The sequence below is a fragment of the Salvelinus namaycush genome, chromosome 21 (genome assembly GCF_016432855.1).
Source record: "Salvelinus namaycush isolate Seneca chromosome 21, SaNama_1.0, whole genome shotgun sequence".
Lineage (NCBI taxonomy): Eukaryota > Metazoa > Chordata > Actinopteri > Salmoniformes > Salmonidae > Salvelinus > Salvelinus namaycush.
The window spans coordinates 56,379,100-56,397,502 of NC_052327.1; the positions used below are offsets into that span (position 1 = coordinate 56,379,100).

At 45.7% G+C, this 18,403-nt stretch overlaps 1 protein-coding gene across 1 annotated transcript in view; it reads right to left on the bottom strand.

The window, feature by feature from the left end:
- The window catches only part of LOC120066518 (cGMP-inhibited 3',5'-cyclic phosphodiesterase A-like), a 97,821-nt gene extending 88,147 nt beyond the window's left edge, over positions 1–9,674 (bottom strand). Inside the window, exon 1 of the mRNA XM_039017944.1 lies at positions 9,636–9,674. The gene's annotated coding sequence lies outside the window, so the exon portion shown is untranslated. The remainder of the gene's footprint in view (positions 1–9,635) is intronic.
- Between the last annotated feature and the right edge of the window lie 8,729 nt (positions 9,675–18,403).

Genomic DNA, 18,403 nt, shown 5'->3' on the forward strand with positions numbered 1-18,403 from the left:
GCCAGAGTGTCTAGAGTCTCCTCTACACAGTGGGATGAGAGCCAGGGTGTCTAGAGTCTCCTCTACACAGTGGGATGAGAGCCAGGGTGTCTAGAGTCTCCTCTACACAGTGGGATGAGAGCCAGAGTGTCTAGAGTTTCCTCTACACAGTGGGATGAGAGCCAGAGTGGCTGGAGTCTCCTCTACACAGTGGGATGGGAGCTAGAGTGGCTGGAGTCTCCTCTACACAGTGGGATGAGAGCCAGAGTGGCTGGAGTCTCCTCTACACAGTGGGATGAGAGCCAGAGTGTCTAGAGTCTCCTCTACACAGTGGGATGAGAGCCAGAGTGGCTATAGTCTCCTCGACACAGTGGGATGAGAGCCAGAGTGGCTGGAGTCTCCTCTACACAGTGGGATGAGAGCCAAGGTGTCTAGAGTCTCCTCTACACAGTGGGATGAAAGCCAGGGTGTCTAGAGTCTCCTCTACACAGTGGGATGAGAGCCAGAGTGTCTAGAATCTCCTCTACACAGTGGGATGAGAGCCAGAGTGGCTGGAGTCTCCTCTACACAGTGGGATGAGAGCTAGAGTGGCTGGAGTCTCCTCTACACAGTGGGATGAGAGCCAGAGTGGCTGGAGTCTCCTCTACACAGTGGGATGAGAGCCAGAGTGGCTGGAATCTCCTCTACACAGTGGGATGAGAGCCAGAGTGTCTGGAGTCTCCTCTACACAGTGGGATGAGAGCCAGGTTGTCTAGAGTCTCCTCTACACAGTGGGATGAGAGCCAGGGTGTCTAGAGTCTCCTCTACACAGTGGGATGAGAGCCAGGGTGTCTAGAGTCTCCTCTACAGAATGGGATGAGAGCCAGAGTGTCTAGAGTCTCCTCTACACAGTGGGATGAGAGCCAGGGTGTCTGGAGTCTCCTCTACACAGTGGGATGAGAGCCAGAGTGTCTAGAGTCTCCTCTACACAGTGGGATGAGAGCCATGGTGTCTAGAGTCTCCTCTACACAGTGGGATGAGAGCCAGGGTGTCTAGAGTCTCCTCTACACAGTGGGATGAGAGCCAGAGTGTCTAGAGTTTCCTCTACACAGTGGGATGAGAGCCAGAGTGGCTGGAGTCTCCTCTACACAGTGGGATGAGAGCTAGAGTGGCTGGAGTCTCCTCTACACAGTGGGATGAGAGCCAGAGTGGCTGGAGTCTCCTCTACACAGTGGGATGAGAGCCAGAGTGTCTAGAGTCTCCTCTACACAGTGGGATGAGAGCCAGAGTGGCTATAGTCTCCTCTACACAGTGGGATGAGAGCCAGAGTGGCTGGAGTCTCCTCTACACAGTGGGATGAGAGCCAAGGTGTCTAGAGTCTCCTCTACACAGTGGGATGAGAGCCAGAGTGTCTAGAGACTCCTCTACACAGTGGGATGAGAGCCAGAGTGGCTGGAGTCTCCTCTACACAGTGGGATGAGAGCTAGAGTGGCTGGAGTCTCCTCTACACAGTGGGATGAGAGCCAGAGTGGCTGGAGTCTCCTCTACACAGTGGGATGAGAGCCAGAGTGTCTAGAGTCTCCTCTACACAGTGGGATGAGAGCCAGAGTGGCTATAGTCTCCTCTACACAGTGGGATGAGAGCCAGAGTGGCTGGAGTCTCCTCTACACAGTGGGATGAGAGCCAAGGTGTCTAGAGTCTCCCCTATAGAGTGGGATGAGAGCCAGAGTGTCTAGAATCTCCTCTACACAGTGGGATGAGAGCCAGAGTGGCTGGAGTCTCCTCTATAGAGTGGGATGAGAGCCAGGGTGTCTAGAGTCTCCTCTACACAGTGGGATGAGAGCCAGAGTGGCTGGAGTCTCCTCTATAGAGTGGGATGAGAGCCAGAGTGTCTAGAGTCTCCTCTACACAGTGGGATGAGAGCCAAGGTGTCTAGAGTCTCCTCTATAGAGTGGGATGAGAGCCAGAGTGTCTAGAATCTCCTCTACACAGTGGGATGAGAGCCAGAGTGGCTGGAGTCTCCTCTATAGAGTGGGATGAGAGCCAGAGTGTCTAGAATCTCCTCTACACAGTGGGATGAGAGCCAGAGTGGCTGGAGTCTCCTCTATAGAGTGGGATGAGAGCCAGGGTGTCTAGAGTCTCCTCTACACAGTGGGATGAGAGCCATAGTGTCTAGAGTCTCCTCTACGCAGTGGGATGAGAGCCAGAGTGTATAGAGTCTCCTCTACGCAGTGGGGTGTAGAGCCAGGGTGTCTAGAGTCTCCTCTACGCAGTGGGATGAGAGCCAGGGTGTCTAGAGTCTCCTCTACACAGTGGGATGAGAGCCAGGGTGTCTAGAGTCTCCTCTACACAGTGGGATGTGAGCCAGGGTGTCTAGAGTCTCCTCTACACAGTGGGATGAGAGCCAGGGTGTCTAGAGTCTCCTCTACACAGTGGGATGAGAGCCAGGGTGTCTAGAGTCTCCTCTACACAGTGGGATGAAAGCCAGGGTGTCTAGAGTCTCCTCTACACAGTGGGATGAGAGCTAGAGTGGCTGGAGTCTCCTCTACACAGTGGGATGAGAGCCAGAGTGGCTGGAGTCTCCTCTACACAGTGGGATGAGAGCCAGAGTGGCTGGAATCTCCTCTACACAGTGGGATGAGAGCCAGAGTGTCTGGAGTCTCCTCTACACAGTGGGAAGAGAGCCAGGGTGTCTAGAGTCTCCTCTACACAGTGGGATGAGAGCCAGGGTGTCTAGAGTCTCCTCTACACAGTGGGATGAGAGCCAGGGTGTCTAGAGTCTCCTCTACAGAGTGGGATGAGAGCCAGAGTGTCTAGAGTCTCCTCTACACAGTGGGATGAGAGCCAGGGTGTCTGGAGTCTCCTCTACACAGTGGGATGAGAGCTAGAGTGGCTGGAGTCTCCTCTACACAGTGGGATGAGAGCCAGAGTGGCTGGAGTCTCCTCTACACAGTGGGATGAGAGCCAGGGTGTCTAGAGTCTCCTCTACACAGTGGGATGAGAGCCAGAGTGTCTAGAGTTTCCTCTACACAGTGGGATGAGAGCCAGAGTGGCTGGAGTCTCCTCTACACAGTGGGATGAGAGCTAGAGTGGCTGGAGTCTCCTCTACACAGTGGGATGAGAGCCAGAGTGGCTGGAGTCTCCTCTACACAGTGGGATGAGAGCCAGAGTGTCTAGAGTCTCCTCTACACAGTGGGATGAGAGCCAGAGTGGCTATAGTCTCCTCTACACAGTGGGATGAGAGCCAGAGTGGCTGGAGTCTCCTCTACACAGTGGGATGAGAGCCAAGGTGTCTAGAGTCTCCTCTACACAGTGGGATGAGAGCCAGAGTGTCTAGAGACTCCTCTACACAGTGGGATGAGAGCCAGAGTGGCTGGAGTCTCCTCTACACAGTGGGATGAGAGCTAGAGTGGCTGGAGTCTCCTCTACACAGTGGGATGAGAGCCAGAGTGGCTGGAGTCTCCTCTACACAGTGGGATGAGAGCCAGAGTGTCTAGAGTCTCCTCTACACAGTGGGATGAGAGCCAGAGTGGCTATAGTCTCCTCTACACAGTGGGATGAGAGCCAGAGTGGCTGGAGTCTCCTCTACACAGTGGGATGAGAGCCAAGGTGTCTAGAGTCTCCCCTATAGAGTGGGATGAGAGCCAGAGTGTCTAGAATCTCCTCTACACAGTGGGATGAGAGCCAGAGTGGCTGGAGTCTCCTCTATAGAGTGGGATGAGAGCCAGGGTGTCTAGAGTCTCCTCTACACAGTGGGATGAGAGCCAGAGTGGCTGGAGTCTCCTCTATAGAGTGGGATGAGAGCCAGAGTGTCTAGAGTCTCCTCTACACAGTGGGATGAGAGCCAAGGTGTCTAGAGTCTCCTCTATAGAGTGGGATGAGAGCCAGAGTGTCTAGAATCTCCTCTACACAGTGGGATGAGAGCCAGAGTGGCTGGAGTCTCCTCTATAGAGTGGGATGAGAGCCAGAGTGTCTAGAATCTCCTCTACACAGTGGGATGAGAGCCAGAGTGGCTGGAGTCTCCTCTATAGAGTGGGATGAGAGCCAGGGTGTCTAGAGTCTCCTCTACACAGTGGGATGAGAGCCATAGTGTCTAGAGTCTCCTCTACGCAGTGGGATGAGAGCCAGAGTGTATAGAGTCTCCTCTACGCAGTGGGGTGTAGAGCCAGGGTGTCTAGAGTCTCCTCTACGCAGTGGGATGAGAGCCAGGGTGTCTAGAGTCTCCTCTACACAGTGGGATGAGAGCCAGGGTGTCTAGAGTCTCCTCTACACAGTGGGATGTGAGCCAGGGTGTCTAGAGTCTCCTCTACACAGTGGGATGAGAGCCAGGGTGTCTAGAGTCTCCTCTACACAGTGGGATGAGAGCCAGGGTGTCTAGAGTCTCCTCTACACAGTGGGATGAAAGCCAGGGTGTCTAGAGTCTCCTCTACACAGTGGGATGAGAGCTAGAGTGGCTGGAGTCTCCTCTACACAGTGGGATGAGAGCCAGAGTGGCTGGAGTCTCCTCTACACAGTGGGATGAGAGCCAGAGTGGCTGGAATCTCCTCTACACAGTGGGATGAGAGCCAGAGTGTCTGGAGTCTCCTCTACACAGTGGGATGAGAGCCAGGGTGTCTAGAGTCTCCTCTACACAGTGGGATGAGAGCCAGGGTGTCTAGAGTCTCCTCTACACAGTGGGATGAGAGCCAGGGTGTCTAGAGTCTCCTCTACAGAGTGGGATGAGAGCCAGAGTGTCTAGAGTCTCCTCTACACAGTGGGATGAGAGCCAGGGTGTCTGGAGTCTCCTCTACACAGTGGGATGAGAGCCAGAGTGTCTAGAGTCTCCTCTACACAGTGGGATGAGAGCCAGAGTGGCTATAGTCTCCTCTACACAGTGGGATGAGAGCCAGAGTGGCTGGAGTCTCCTCTACACAGTGGGATGAGAGCCAAGGTGTCTAGAGTCTCCTCTACACAGTGGGATGAGAGCCAGAGTGTCTAGAGTCTCCTCTACACAGTGGGATGAGAGCCAGAGTGGCTGGAGTCTCCTCTACACAGTGGGATGAGAGCTAGAGTGGCTGGAGTCTCCTCTACACAGTGGGATGAGAGCCAGAGTGGCTGGAGTCTCCTCTACACAGTGGGATGAGAGCCAGAGTGTCTAGAGTCTCCTCTACACAGTGGGATGAGAGCCAGAGTGGCTATAGTCTCCTCTACACAGTGGGATGAGAGCCAGAGTGGCTGGAGTCTCCTCTACACAGTGGGATGAGAGCCAAGGTGTCTAGAGTCTCCTCTATAGAGTGGGATGAGAGCCAGAGTGGCTATAGTCTATAGGAGGGAGGGAGGGATGGAGAAAAAGGGGGGGGGGGGAGAGGGAGACAGAAGAATAGAGAGGTACACGCCACTGCTTAGGAGAGAAAGGAGAGAGCGAGACAAAAGAGAGAGAGAAGGAGTAGACAGAAAGTATAAGGAGAAAAACAGAGATCTTACAGTTTGAGTAATGTGCTCTTTATCTTGTACAGTGGGATACACAGTGTGTTGTTCCAAGAGTGATTGAGTAGCAGATACTGTCTGGGGATATATAATAACAGGGCAGTAGGCCTATAGATGACCCATAAGGCCTATGGATAATAGTGTAAAGAGAGTGAAGTGTTTACAGCTTGTTGTAAATGCCCTCAGTGTGAGTAGATACTACGGCTTGTCTGCTCTGCTCCATAGAACTTTGGCTATTCCATGAATTCCGAGTTCCGACCATTCCATTATTCCGGATAACAATGAATCAGAATGGGACAGATCAGGGCTAACAAGCACTCCTTATCTTGTCTCTGATAATCTCTCCAGGTAATGTTCCAAAGCCAACGTGTTTTCAAGTCAAACAAAAAAATATTTGAAATGCTTTTTAGTGGAAATGCTTTCGTGGAAAAAGGATGAGGTGTGGAAAAGGACTCCAATGTGTGCCTGTTGGACAATACGGCACTGCAAAAGTCAATACGTCTCTTTGGTCAACAGCTTTAGAGCAGGCTGCATGATTTACACACTACATGGGCCGTGCTAGCGTGGCATGGAATTACTACTGCCACAGAACTCTTTCTCTTCTTCTTCTTCAATTCCCTCAAACTCTCTCTCTCTATTTTGCTTGGTCAATCGCTCTCTCTCTCCCTTTCTCGCTCAGATTCTCTCTCTCTCTCCCTTTCTCTCTCAGATTCTCTCTCTCTCTGAGAGAGATAAACATCCAAATAACCTATAACCCATATACCTATCCAAATAACCTAATATACCAATCCTGTCACGTCCTGACCTTAGTTCCTTTTTTATGTCTCTATTTTGGTTTGGTCAGGGCGCGTGAGTTGGGGTGGGCATTCTATGTTTTGTTCTATGTTTTCTGTTTCTATGTGTTTGGCCTGGTATGGTTCCCAATCAGAGGCAGCTGTCTATCGTTGTCTCTGATTGAGAACCATACTTAGGTAGCCTGTTCCCACCTGTGTTTGTGGGTAGTTGTTTCCTGTTTTGTGTTGTGTCACCTTTCAGGACTGTTTCGATTTTCGTTGTTTCACTTTTGTTATTTTGTATTTAGTGTTCAGTTATAATAAAGTTAACATGGACACGTACCACGCTGCATTTTGGTCCGATCTTTCCTGTTCTTCAGATGAAGAAGATCGTTACAAATCCAAATACCCTCTAATATACCTATCCAAATAACCCTAATATGCCTATCCAAATAACCGTATACCAATCCAAATAATATACCTATCCAAATAACCCTAATATACTTATCCAAATAACCCTAATATACCTATCCAAATAACCCTAATATACCCCTCCAAATAACCCTAATATACCTATCCAAAGAACCCTAATATACCTATCCAAATAACCCTAATATACCTCTCCAAATAACCCTAATATACCTCTCCAAATAACCCTAAAATACCTATCCAAATAACCCTAATATACCTATCCAAAGAACCCTAATATACCTATCCAAATAACCCTAATATACCTATCCAAATAACCCTAATATACCTCTCCAAATAACCCTAATATTCCTATCCAAATAACCCTAATATACCTATCCAAATAACCCTAATATACATATCCAAATAACCCTAATATACCTCTCCAAATAACCCTAAAATACCTATCCAAATAACCCTAAAATACCTATCCAAATAACCCTAATATACCTATCCAAATAACCCTAATATACCTCTCCAAATAACCCTAATATTCCTATCCAAATAACCCTAATATACCTATCCAAATAACCCTAATATACCTATCCAAATAACCCTAATATACCCCTCCAAATAACCCTAATATACCTCTCCAAATAACCCTAAAATACCTATCCAAATAACCCTAAAATACCTATCCAAATAACCCTAATATACCTATCCAAAGAACCCTAATATACCTATCCAAATAACCCTAATATACCTATCCAAATAACCCTAATATACATATCCAAATAACCCTAATATACCTCTCCAAATAACCCTAAAATACCTATCCAAATAACCCTAAAATACCTATCCAAATAACCCTAATATACCTATCCAAATAACCCTAATATACCTCTCCAAATAACCCTAATATTCCTATCCAAATAACCCTAATATACCTATCCAAATAACCCTAATATACCCCTCCAAATAACCCTAATATACCCCTCCAAATAACCCTAATATACCTCTCCAAATAACCCTAATATACCTCTCCAAATAACCCTAAAATACCTATCCAAATAACCCTAAAATACCTATCCAAATAACCCTAATATACCTATCCAAAGAACCCTAATATACCTATCCAAATAACCCTAATATACCTATCCAAATAACCCTAATATACCTCTCCAAATAACCCTAATATTCCTATCCAAATAACCCTAATATACCTCTCCAAATAACCCTAATATTCCTATCCAAATAACCCTAATATACCTATCCAAAGAACCCTAATATACCTATCCAAATAACCCTAATATACCTATCCAAATAACCCTAATATACCTATCCAAATAACCCTAATATACCTATCCAAATAACCCTAATATACCTATCCAAATAAAAATGTCAGCCCAGGGAATGCATCAATCACAGAGAATGTGTTTGCCTGTCTTGGTAACCCTCATAACACATTGGGTAGGAGCAATTTTCCTTTAATATGCTGGTAGTGTAATTCAATAATAACATATTCTAGAGAATTCCGGGGGTAGCCCTGACCCGACTGAAACCCGGGTCTAGCGACGGTTAAGCCAACATCTTCACCGTTATGCCGAGAGGTCTGAACGACCTGACGACGTTGCTAGGTGTTGGGTTAAAGTCTCTACAATATACTGTAGCTACAAGTTTTTACCTGTAGCTAAGAAAGCCATCTCTCTCTGTGCAAAGACTTACTGTAGGCTAACTGACAAAGCTGTCTGTATTACTGGTACATCCGACTAGAAGATCATGAAAAATGTAAGACCTTAATAATCTGTCTCAGCGGACCAATCTTAAGGTGCAAGAGCGAGCCAAAGACTGATAGATAAGGGACAAACCTGTTAACAGTTAGGGTTATATCATGTTCTGGAATGCAACTCTGGGATTCTGTTTTTAAATCTATGTTTTACACTACACTTTACATTGTATAATTGTTCCTGTCTTGGGCTCCCGAGTGGCACAGCGGTCTAAGGCACTGCATCTCAGTTCTAGAGGCGTGACTACAGACACCCTGGTTTGAATCCAAAAATGTGTGTAGTTCTGTCCTTGAGCTGTTCTTGTCTGTGTGGACCCCAGGAAGAGTAGCTGCTGCTTTTGCAACAGCTAACGGGGATCCTAATAAAATAACAAAAATAACAAAAAATACCAGGCTGTATCACAACCGGCCGTGATTGGGAGTCCCATAGGACGGCGCACAATTGGCCCAGCATCGTCTGTTTTTGGCCGGTTTAGGCCAATTGTAAATAATTTGTTCTTGTAAATAAGTAAATAAGAATTTGTAAATTCATTGTAAATAAGAATTTGTTCTTAACTGACTTGCCAAGTTAAATCAAGGTGAAATAAAATTAAAATAAAAAAACCTCAGTGTGGTCACTACTCCCTGACAAAGCGAGCAAAGGTAAAAGAACCCAATCCATCTCACCTTGAGAAAGACATCCTCCTGATTACTAGAGAACATAGTGTACAGTACAGTAGACAACTGTGACATATGGCCATGTCAGCACCATACTGCCTGGGCTGGGGGCACTGTTTGATTCTTATGTCTTTTGGACTGGAGCCGTGTCGTACCCCTTTATTTAATATATAATAGAAACATACAGATGTGATATCTTCATTTGATCACTGGTTGTCGTAGGGAAATGAAAATTGTAGTGTATTCAAGGTTTGAAAAGGCTTCTAAAGTTTGTAATAGCTACTTAAAATGTTCAGACTTCGATTGCCCTAATGAAAAATGTACCCCTACCGAAATGTCCATTCATTATTTCACATAATAATCCTGTTGTTGCAGGAGTATATTTAGCTGCTGTGAGAAACTGGTCAAATTAAGATAGCACACCTGTACATTATCACCCTGCCAGCCTGCCAGCCCTGCCACGAACAGAACAGAACCATGGGACCAAACGGGACAAAGGTAGCTACATGTACATATATGTTTTTCCACTATCTTCTTGCATAACGAGCCAGTATATCTCTATGTGTTAAGGGGTTATAAACACTAACCTGAGATCCTCTTGAGCTTCTCTTGTTGTCCCATTCTGGCATCTGTAGGGAAAACAGAGGGAGAGAGAAATTACAATTCTGTACATGAACACGTTAGTCATAAAGCAGACACTTTTATCCAGAGTGACATACAACCATTGATTTTTTACTTCTCAACTTAAGGGTGCTAAAACAACCGCAACAACCACAATCACGATCATTCATTCTCTATTATAGATTACAGTATGTTATCTTGTCCTTATTCTCCTCACCTGCTGTTGTTCAACTAGGTTAAATATAAATAATGAAAGGAAAAAACAGGAGGAAGAGAAATGGAGGGAATCAGTAAATGCAGGAGGGTTTGTTTATTTTTAATTTTTTTTAACTTTCCATTAAGCACCGGGCTTTCTAATTCACTTTTACAGTCAGGTTTAAGTTTACTTTGGTTCCTTTCACAGCCTAATGGCCCGGTGGAGCCTTTCGACTTTATGTACTCTAATGAACATTGCAGTGTGTGTGTGTGTGTGTGTGTGTGTGTGTGTGTGTGTGTGTGTGTGTGTGTGTGTGTGTGTGTGTGTGTGTGTGTGTGTCCTCCCACAGGCCTCGTAAAGTCATTTTCCACTTCCCTAGGAGTCACCCAGCCAGCCTGTCACCCAGCTCAGCACCACTGTCACTAATCACGAGCTGTCCACTGTCTATCTGCTCCACAAAACACACAAGCACACACAGAAATCAGATGCACTACCACCACTGAACGAACAGAACAAACATAAACCCTGCTTCTTCTAAGCTTTCCAAAGTTCCAAAGTGCGCACGGCAGAGCTCCAAAGCAACACTGTGCTCCAAAGCAAGGAACACTGTGCATGGCTACAGTTAGCTAACTGTACTGTTTTAGCTAGGAACACTGTGCATGGCTACAGTTAGCTAACTGTACTGTTTTAGCTAGGAACACTGTGCATGGCTACAGTTAGCTAACTGTACTGTTTTAGCTAGGAACACTGTGCATGGCTACAGTTAGCTAACTGTACTGTTTTAGCTAGGAACACTGTGCATGGCTACAGTTAGCTAACTGTACTGTTTTAGCTAGGAACACTGCATGGCTACAGTTAGCTAACTGTACTGTTTTAGCTAGGAACATTGTGCATGTCTACCGTTAGCTAGCTTGTCACGCCCTGACCTTAGATATCTCTGTTTTTCTATATATTTTGGTTAGGTCAGGGTGTGACTAGGGTGGGTACTCTAGTTTGTGTATGTCTATGTTGGCCTGATATGGTTCCCAATCAGAGACAGCTGTTTATCGTTCATATTTAGGTAGCCATTTTCCTCATTTGTGTTGTGGGATCTTGTCTATGTATAGTTGCCTTAGTGCACATCAGTAGCTTCACGTTTCGGTCGGTCGGTCGGTGTTTTGTTAGGTGAGTTATGTGGAACTCTAAAATTATGTGGAACTCTACTCCCGCTGCGCCTTGGTCTCATCATTATGATGAACGTGACATAGCTGTACTAATTTAGTTAAGAATACTGTGCATGGCTACAGTTAGCTATACACAAAAAAAGTATTCTATATTGTGCCAAGTAAGGGTTATTTGGCTTGTAACCATAACAGATCCCCCTCCGGTGCTATATAAAACCTTTTTTGAAGTTTCTATAAAGAACCATGTTCATAAGGTTCCAAAATGGAACCTGTACGATGCTATAAAGAACCATTTAAGGTTCCTAAAATGGAGTGCTGCGAAGATGGTTGTCCTTCTGGAAGGTTCTCCCATCTCCACAGAGGAACTCTGGTTTTTGGTCAACTCCCTGACCAAGGCCCCCGATTGCTCAGTTTGGCCGGGCAGCCAGCTCTAGGAAGAATCTAGGTGGTTCCAAACTTCTTCCATTTAAGAATGATGGAGGCCACTGTGTTCTTGGGGACCTTCAATGCTGCATAAATTTTTTGGTAACCTTCCCCAGATCTGTGCCTCGACACAATCCTGTCTCGGCGCTTTATGGACAATTCCTTCAATCTCATGGCTTGTTTTTTTATCTGACATGCAATGTCAACTGTGGGACCTTATATAGACAGCTGTGTGCCTTTCCAGATCATGTCCAATCATGTCCAATCAATTGAATTTACCACAGGTGGACAAGTTGTAGAAACATCTCAAGGATGATCAATGGAAACAGGATGCACCTGAGTTCAATTTCGAGTCTCATTCCAAAACGGATTAAATATATGCAGTACCAGTCAAAAGTTTAGACACACCTACTCATTCAAGGGTTTTTCTTAATTTTTACTATTTTGTACATTGTAGAATAATGGTGTAGACATCAAAACTATGAAATAACACATATGGAATCAGGTTGTAACCAAAAAAGTGTTAAATATTTTATATTTGAGATTCTTCAAACTAGCCACCCATTGCCTTGATGACGGCTTTGCACACTCTTGGCATCCCTCAACCAGCTCATTAGATAGTCACCTGGAATGAATTTCAATTAACAGGTGTGCCTTGTTAAAGGTGAATTTGTGGAAGTAACAGACACATCTCAACATCAACTGTTCAGAGAAGACTGCGTGAAGCAGGCCTTCATGGTCGAATTGCTGCAAAGAAACCACTACTAAAGGACAACAATAAGAAGAAGAGACTTGCTTGGGGCAAGAAACATGAGCAATGGATATTAGACCAGTGGAAATCTGTCCTTTGGTCTGATGAGTCCAAATGTGCGATTTTTGGTTCCAATCGCCGTGTCTTTGTGAGACGCAGAGTAGGTGAATGGATGGTCTCCGCATGTGTGGTTCCCACCGTGAAGCATAGAGGAGGAGGTGTGATTGTGTGGGAGTGCTTTGCTGGTGACACTGTCAATGATTTATTTAGATTTCAAGGCACCCTTACCCAGCATGGCTATCACAGCATTCTGCAGCAATACACCATCCCAAGTTATCGTTACTCATTGTGTATTTATTATTTGTGTTATTCTTTTTCTATTCTTTCTATCTTTTCTCTGTATTGTTGGGACGGGTCCCTAAGTAAGCATTTCACTGTTAGTCTACATCTGTTGTATACGAAGCATGTGACAAATAACATTTAGATTTGAGATGTGATTATAGATTTTGAGATGTGATTATTGATTTTGAGATGTGATTATTGATTTTGAGATGTGATTATTGATTTTGAGATGTGATTATGGATTTGAGATGTGATTATTGATTTTGAGATGTGATTATGGATTTGAGATGTGATTATGGATTTGAGATGTGATTATTGATTTTGAGATGTGATTATGGATTTGAGATGTGATTATAGATTTGAGATGTGATTATAGATTTTGAGATGTGATTATAGATTTGAGATGTGATTATAGATTTGAGATTTGATTATAGATTTGAGATGTGATTATTGATTTGAGATGTGATTATTGATTTGAGATGTGATTATAGATTTGAGATGTGATTATTGATTTGAGATGTGATTATAGATTTGAGATGTGATTATAGATTTTGAGATGTGATTATTGATTTTGAGATGTGATTATAGATTTGAGATGTGATTATAGATTTGAGATGTGATTATGGATTTGAAATGTGATTATTGTGTTAAGGTGCATCAGGTGCGCTAGCCCTGGAACGTCTGATCCATTCTTGCCAACAGCAACTCAGAGGTGACCTCTTTCACACATGAAGAAGGACTGATTCCTGGTTGAACAATTGCGCAAATAAGTTTTGACCAAAACAGCTGTGACCAAAATGTTGACTTTTGATCGACTCAACTGACTTTTGAGTCTTTTGTAGAGAGTTTTGTTTACTTATTTTTTTGGGGGGGGGAAAAAATGTGCTCAGCATTTGCATTGTGTATGAAAAAGAATACTGTTGTACCCATTAGGTTCTGCTGGAGATCCAAGTGGACCCCAGTTTCATTCAACGTGTCTTATCAATCAAGAAAAACTCTACCTACCATATTAATAGGTAAAAGAGGAAAGAACCCTTTTCTGAACTGCAAAGAACCATTGAAGGGCTCAATGGGTTATTTGAGTCATCTTGGTTCCACTATAGAACCAGCACCTTCCCAAAGAACCCTTGAAGAACCCTATTTTCTTAGTGTGTAGGAGTATTGTGTTAGGCTACTTTAGCATACACTAGTGTTATTATGGTGAATGCTGTTTCCCACAGTAGAAACGATTTGTAAACAAAGCTTATAGTCCACTTCCTGTGGCCTTATCACCGGGTCAGGAGACTTTTATCAGCTGCACTGAATAAGAACTGTGTTAACCCTTAACTTAACCATTCGGGAATATATGCCTAAACGTAACCTTCAAGACTGTACGTTTATGGACAAACGTTGGATTCTGCAGTGAGACTGTGAGAGCTTGTTGCTCTGTTAGCTATAATCCTAATACGGGAGTGTGGTACTCAGATTAATTAGTAGCTATCTGGCTGCCAGATCCTCTTGGGTTGGTTTGATTAGAAAGCCCTGGGATTGACCTCATTGCTCTACAACATCATGCCTTAATTACAATCAACAACAACAACAAACACACACACATAAAAAACAGCATGTCAACGATAGGCACTTCTCTTAGACCATCTCAGTGAAGAGTGATGCTGCTAGAGTTTACAGCTAGTCTGTGATGCCTGTGTTCCCTCTAGTCAGTATAACTAGTCTGTGATGCCTGTGTTCCCTCTAGTCAGTACAGCTAGTCTGTGATGCCTGTGTTCCCTCTAGTCAGTACAACTAGTCTGTGATGCCTGTGTTCCCTCTAGTCAGTACAGCTAGTCTGTGATGCCTGTGTTCCCTCTAGTCAGTACAGCTAGTCTGTGATGCCTGTGGTCCCTCTAGTCAGTACAGCTAGTCTGTGATGCCTGTGGTCCCTCTAGTCAGTAGAGCTAGTCTGTGATGCCTGTGGTCCCTCTAGTCAGTACAGCTAGTCTGTGATGCCTGTGGTCCCTCTAGTCAGTACAGCTAGTCTGTGATGCCTGTGTTCCCTCTAGTCAGTACAGCTAGTCTATGATGCCTGTGGTCCCTCTAGTCAGTACAGCTAGTCTGTGATGCCTGTGGTCCCTCTAGTCAGTACAGCTAGTCTATGATGCCTGTGTTCCCTCTAGTCAGTACAGCTAGTCTATGATGCCTGTGTTCCCTCTAGTCAGTAGAGCTAGTCTATGATGCCTGTGTTCCCTCTAGTCAGTAGAGCTAGTCTATGATGCCTGTGTTCCCTCTAGTCAGTAGAGCTAGTCTATGATGCCTGTGTTCCCTCTAGTCAGTACAGCTAGTCTATGATGCCTGTGTTCCCTCTAGTCAGTACAGCTAGTCTATGATGCCTGTGGTCCCTCTAGTCAGTACAGCTAGTCTGTGATGCCTGTGTTCCCTCTAGTCAGTACAGCTAGTCTATGATGCCTGTGTTCCCTCTAGTCAGTACAGCTAGTCTATGATGCCTGTGTTCCCTCTAGTCAGTAGAGCTAGTCTATGATGCCTGTGTTCCCTCTAGTCAGTAGAGCTAGTCTATGATGCCTGTGTTCCCTCTAGTCAGTACAGCTAGTCTATGATGCCTGTGTTCCCTCTAGTCAGTACAGCTAGTCTATGATGCCTGTGTTCCCTCTAGTCAGTACAGCTAGTCTATGATGCCTGTGGTCCCTCTAGTCAGTACAGCTAGTCTGTGATGCCTGTGTTCCCTCTAGTCAGTACAGCTAGTCTATGATGCCTGTGTTCCCTCTAGTCAGTACAGCTAGTCTATGATGCCTGTGGTCCCTCTAGTCAGTACAGCTAGTCTGTGATGCCTGTGTTCCCTCTAGTCAGTACAGCTAGTCTGTGATGCCTGTGTTCCCTCTAGTCAGTACAGCTAGTCTATGATGCCTGTGGTCCCTCTAGTCAGTAGAGCTAGTCTATGATGCCTGTGTTCCCTCTAGTCAGTACAGCTAGTCTATGATGCCTGTGTTCCCTCTAGTCAGTACAGCTAGTCTATGATGCCTGTGTTCCCTCTAGTCAGTACAGCTAGTCTATGATGCCTGTGGTCCCTCTAGTCAGTACAGCTAGTCTGTGATGCCTGTGTTCCCTCTAGTCAGTACAGCTAGTCTATGATGCCTGTGTTCCCTCTAGTCAGTACAGCTAGTCTATGATGCCTGTGTTCCCTCTAGTCAGTACAGCTAGTCTGTGATGCCTGTGTTCCCTCTAGTCAGTACAGCTAGTCTATGATGCCTGTGTTCCCTCTAGTCAGTACAGCTAGTCTATGATGCCTGTGGTCCCTCTAGTCAGTACAGCTAGTCTGTGATGCCTGTGGTCCCTCTAGTCAGTACAGCTAGTCTATGATGCCTGTGGTCCCTCTAGTCAGTACAGCTAGTCTGTGATGCCTGTGGTCCCTCTAGTCAGTACAGTTAGTCTATGATGCCTGTGGTCCCTCTAGTCAGTACAGCTAGTCTGTGATGCCTGTGGTCCCTCTAGTCAGTACAGCTAGTCTGTGATGCCTGTGGTCCCTCTAGTCAGTAGAGCTAGTCTATGATGCCTGTGTTCCCTCTAGTCAGTACAGCTAGTCTATGATGCCTGTGGTCCCTCTAGTCAGTACAGCTAGTCTATGATGCCTGTGGTCCCTCTAGTCAGTACAGCTAGTCTATGATGCCTGTGGTCCCTCTAGTCAGTACAGCTAGTCTATGATGCCTGTGGTCCCTCTAGTCAGTAGAGCTAGTCTATGATGCCTGTGTTCCCTCTAGTCAGTAGAGCTAGTCTATGATGCCTGTGTTCCCTCTAGTCAGTAGAGCTAGTCTATGATGCCTGTGTTCCCTCTAGTCAGTACAGCTAGTCTATGATGCCTGTGGTCCCTCTAGTCAGTACAGCTAGTCTATGATGCCTGTGTTCCCTCTAGTCAGTAGAGCTAGTCTATGATGCCTGTGTTCCCTCTAGTCAGTACAGCTAGTCTATGATGCCTGTGTTCCCTCTAGTCAGTACAGCTAGTCTATGATGCCTGTGTTCCCTCTAGTCAGTACAGCTAGTCTGTGATGCCTGTGTTCCCTCTAGTCAGTACAGCTAGTCTATGATGCCTGTGTTCCCTCTAGTCAGTACAGCTAGTTTATGATGCCTGTGTTCCCTCTAGTCAGTAGAGCTAGTCTATGATGCCTGTGTTCCCTCTAGTCAGTAGAGCTAGTCTATGATGCCTGTGTTCCCTCTAGTCAGTACAGCTAGTCTATGATGCCTGTGTTCCCTCTAGTCAGTACAGCTAGTCTATGATGCCTGTGGTCCCTCTAGTCAGTACAGCTAGTCTATGATGCCTGTGTTCCCTCTAGTCAGTACAGCTAGTCTATGATGCCTGTGTTCCCTCTAGTCAGTACAGCTAGTCTATGATGCCTGTGTTCCCTCTAGTCAGTACAGCTAGTCTGTGATGCCTGTGTTCCCTCTAGTCAGTACAGCTAGTCTATGATGCCTGTGTTCCCTCTAGTCAGTACAGCTAGTCTATGATGCCTGTGGTCCCTCTAGTCAGTACAGCTAGTCTATGATGCCTGTGTTCCCTCTAGTCAGTACAGCTAGTCTATGATGCCTGTGGTCCCTCTAGTCAGTAGAGTACTAACATTGCTGATGATAGGAGCAGACATCAACTAGGCTGATCTGAAGCTACTAATGAGCGATACATGTAGTGTGTGTGTGTGTGTGTGTGTGTGTGTGTGTGTGTGTGTGTGTGTGTGTGTGTGTGTGTGTGTGTGTGTGTGTGTGTGTGTGTGTGTGTGTGTGTGTGTGTGTGTGTGTGTGTGTGTGTGTGGAGGGAGGGAGGGAGGCAGCACAATGGATGGAAGAGTAGAAACAGGGCTAGTCATGAATGAATGATAATGAATTAGCTATGTCATCATGCACTGAGTGAGCTATATTAGGCCTGTGACATTTCCAGTCCCCTTGGCACACAATGTTAGAAGTGCTTTAGAGCCTCAATGGGGTTAATAAGAGAGACCCAATAAGGAAAGTAGTTTGTATGAGTTTCAGGTTGATCAGCCTGCAACTGGCACAGTACCCGCCATCACGGCTCAAAGCTAACCGCAATAGATGTACATTTACACGATCACTGTTTCTCTACGCTGAAAGGCAGGTGTAACAGCAACCGCATAGCTTATTCCAGTGGTGTTTGCTCTTTGGATAGGTCCACTTTTCAAGCCATCAGTGTTTACACATCACCACTCCTGTGGCAGAGCTGAGCTGCTTGCTGTGGCTCAGAGCCATAGGGGTGGTGAAGGAGAGAGAGAGGGTCTGGCTGGTCAAGCAAAGAGGGAACCTTTATTTAGGGCAAAGGTAGAAGTGCTGGGATTGGTTTGAATAGGTACCAATAACACATTGGTGTGAGGGTAGGGTTTGGCTGCTCATGCTTTCATGCTTGTGATATCAACACTGGTCTGGATGGCTACTGAGTGGTAGTCACAGACGGGTCTGGTTGGGCTACTTAGTGCTACTGTAGTCACAGACTGGTCTGGATGGCTACTGAGTGATACTGTAGTCACAGACTGGTCTGGTTGGGCTACTGAGTGCTACTGTAGTCACAGACTGGTCTGGTTGGGCTACTGAGTGCTACTGTAGTCACAGACTGGTCTGGTTGGCTACTGAGTGGTACTGTAGTCACAGACTGGTCTGGTTCGGCTACTGAGTGGTACTGTAGTCACAGACTGGTCTGGTTGGGCTACTGAGTGCTACTGTAGTCACAGACTGGTCTGGTTGGCTACTGAGTGGTACTGTAGTCACAGACTGGTCTGGATGGCTACTGAGTGGTACTGTAGTCACAGACTGGTCTGGTTGGCTACTGAGATGTACTGTAGTCACAGACTGGTCTGGTTGGGCTACTGAGTG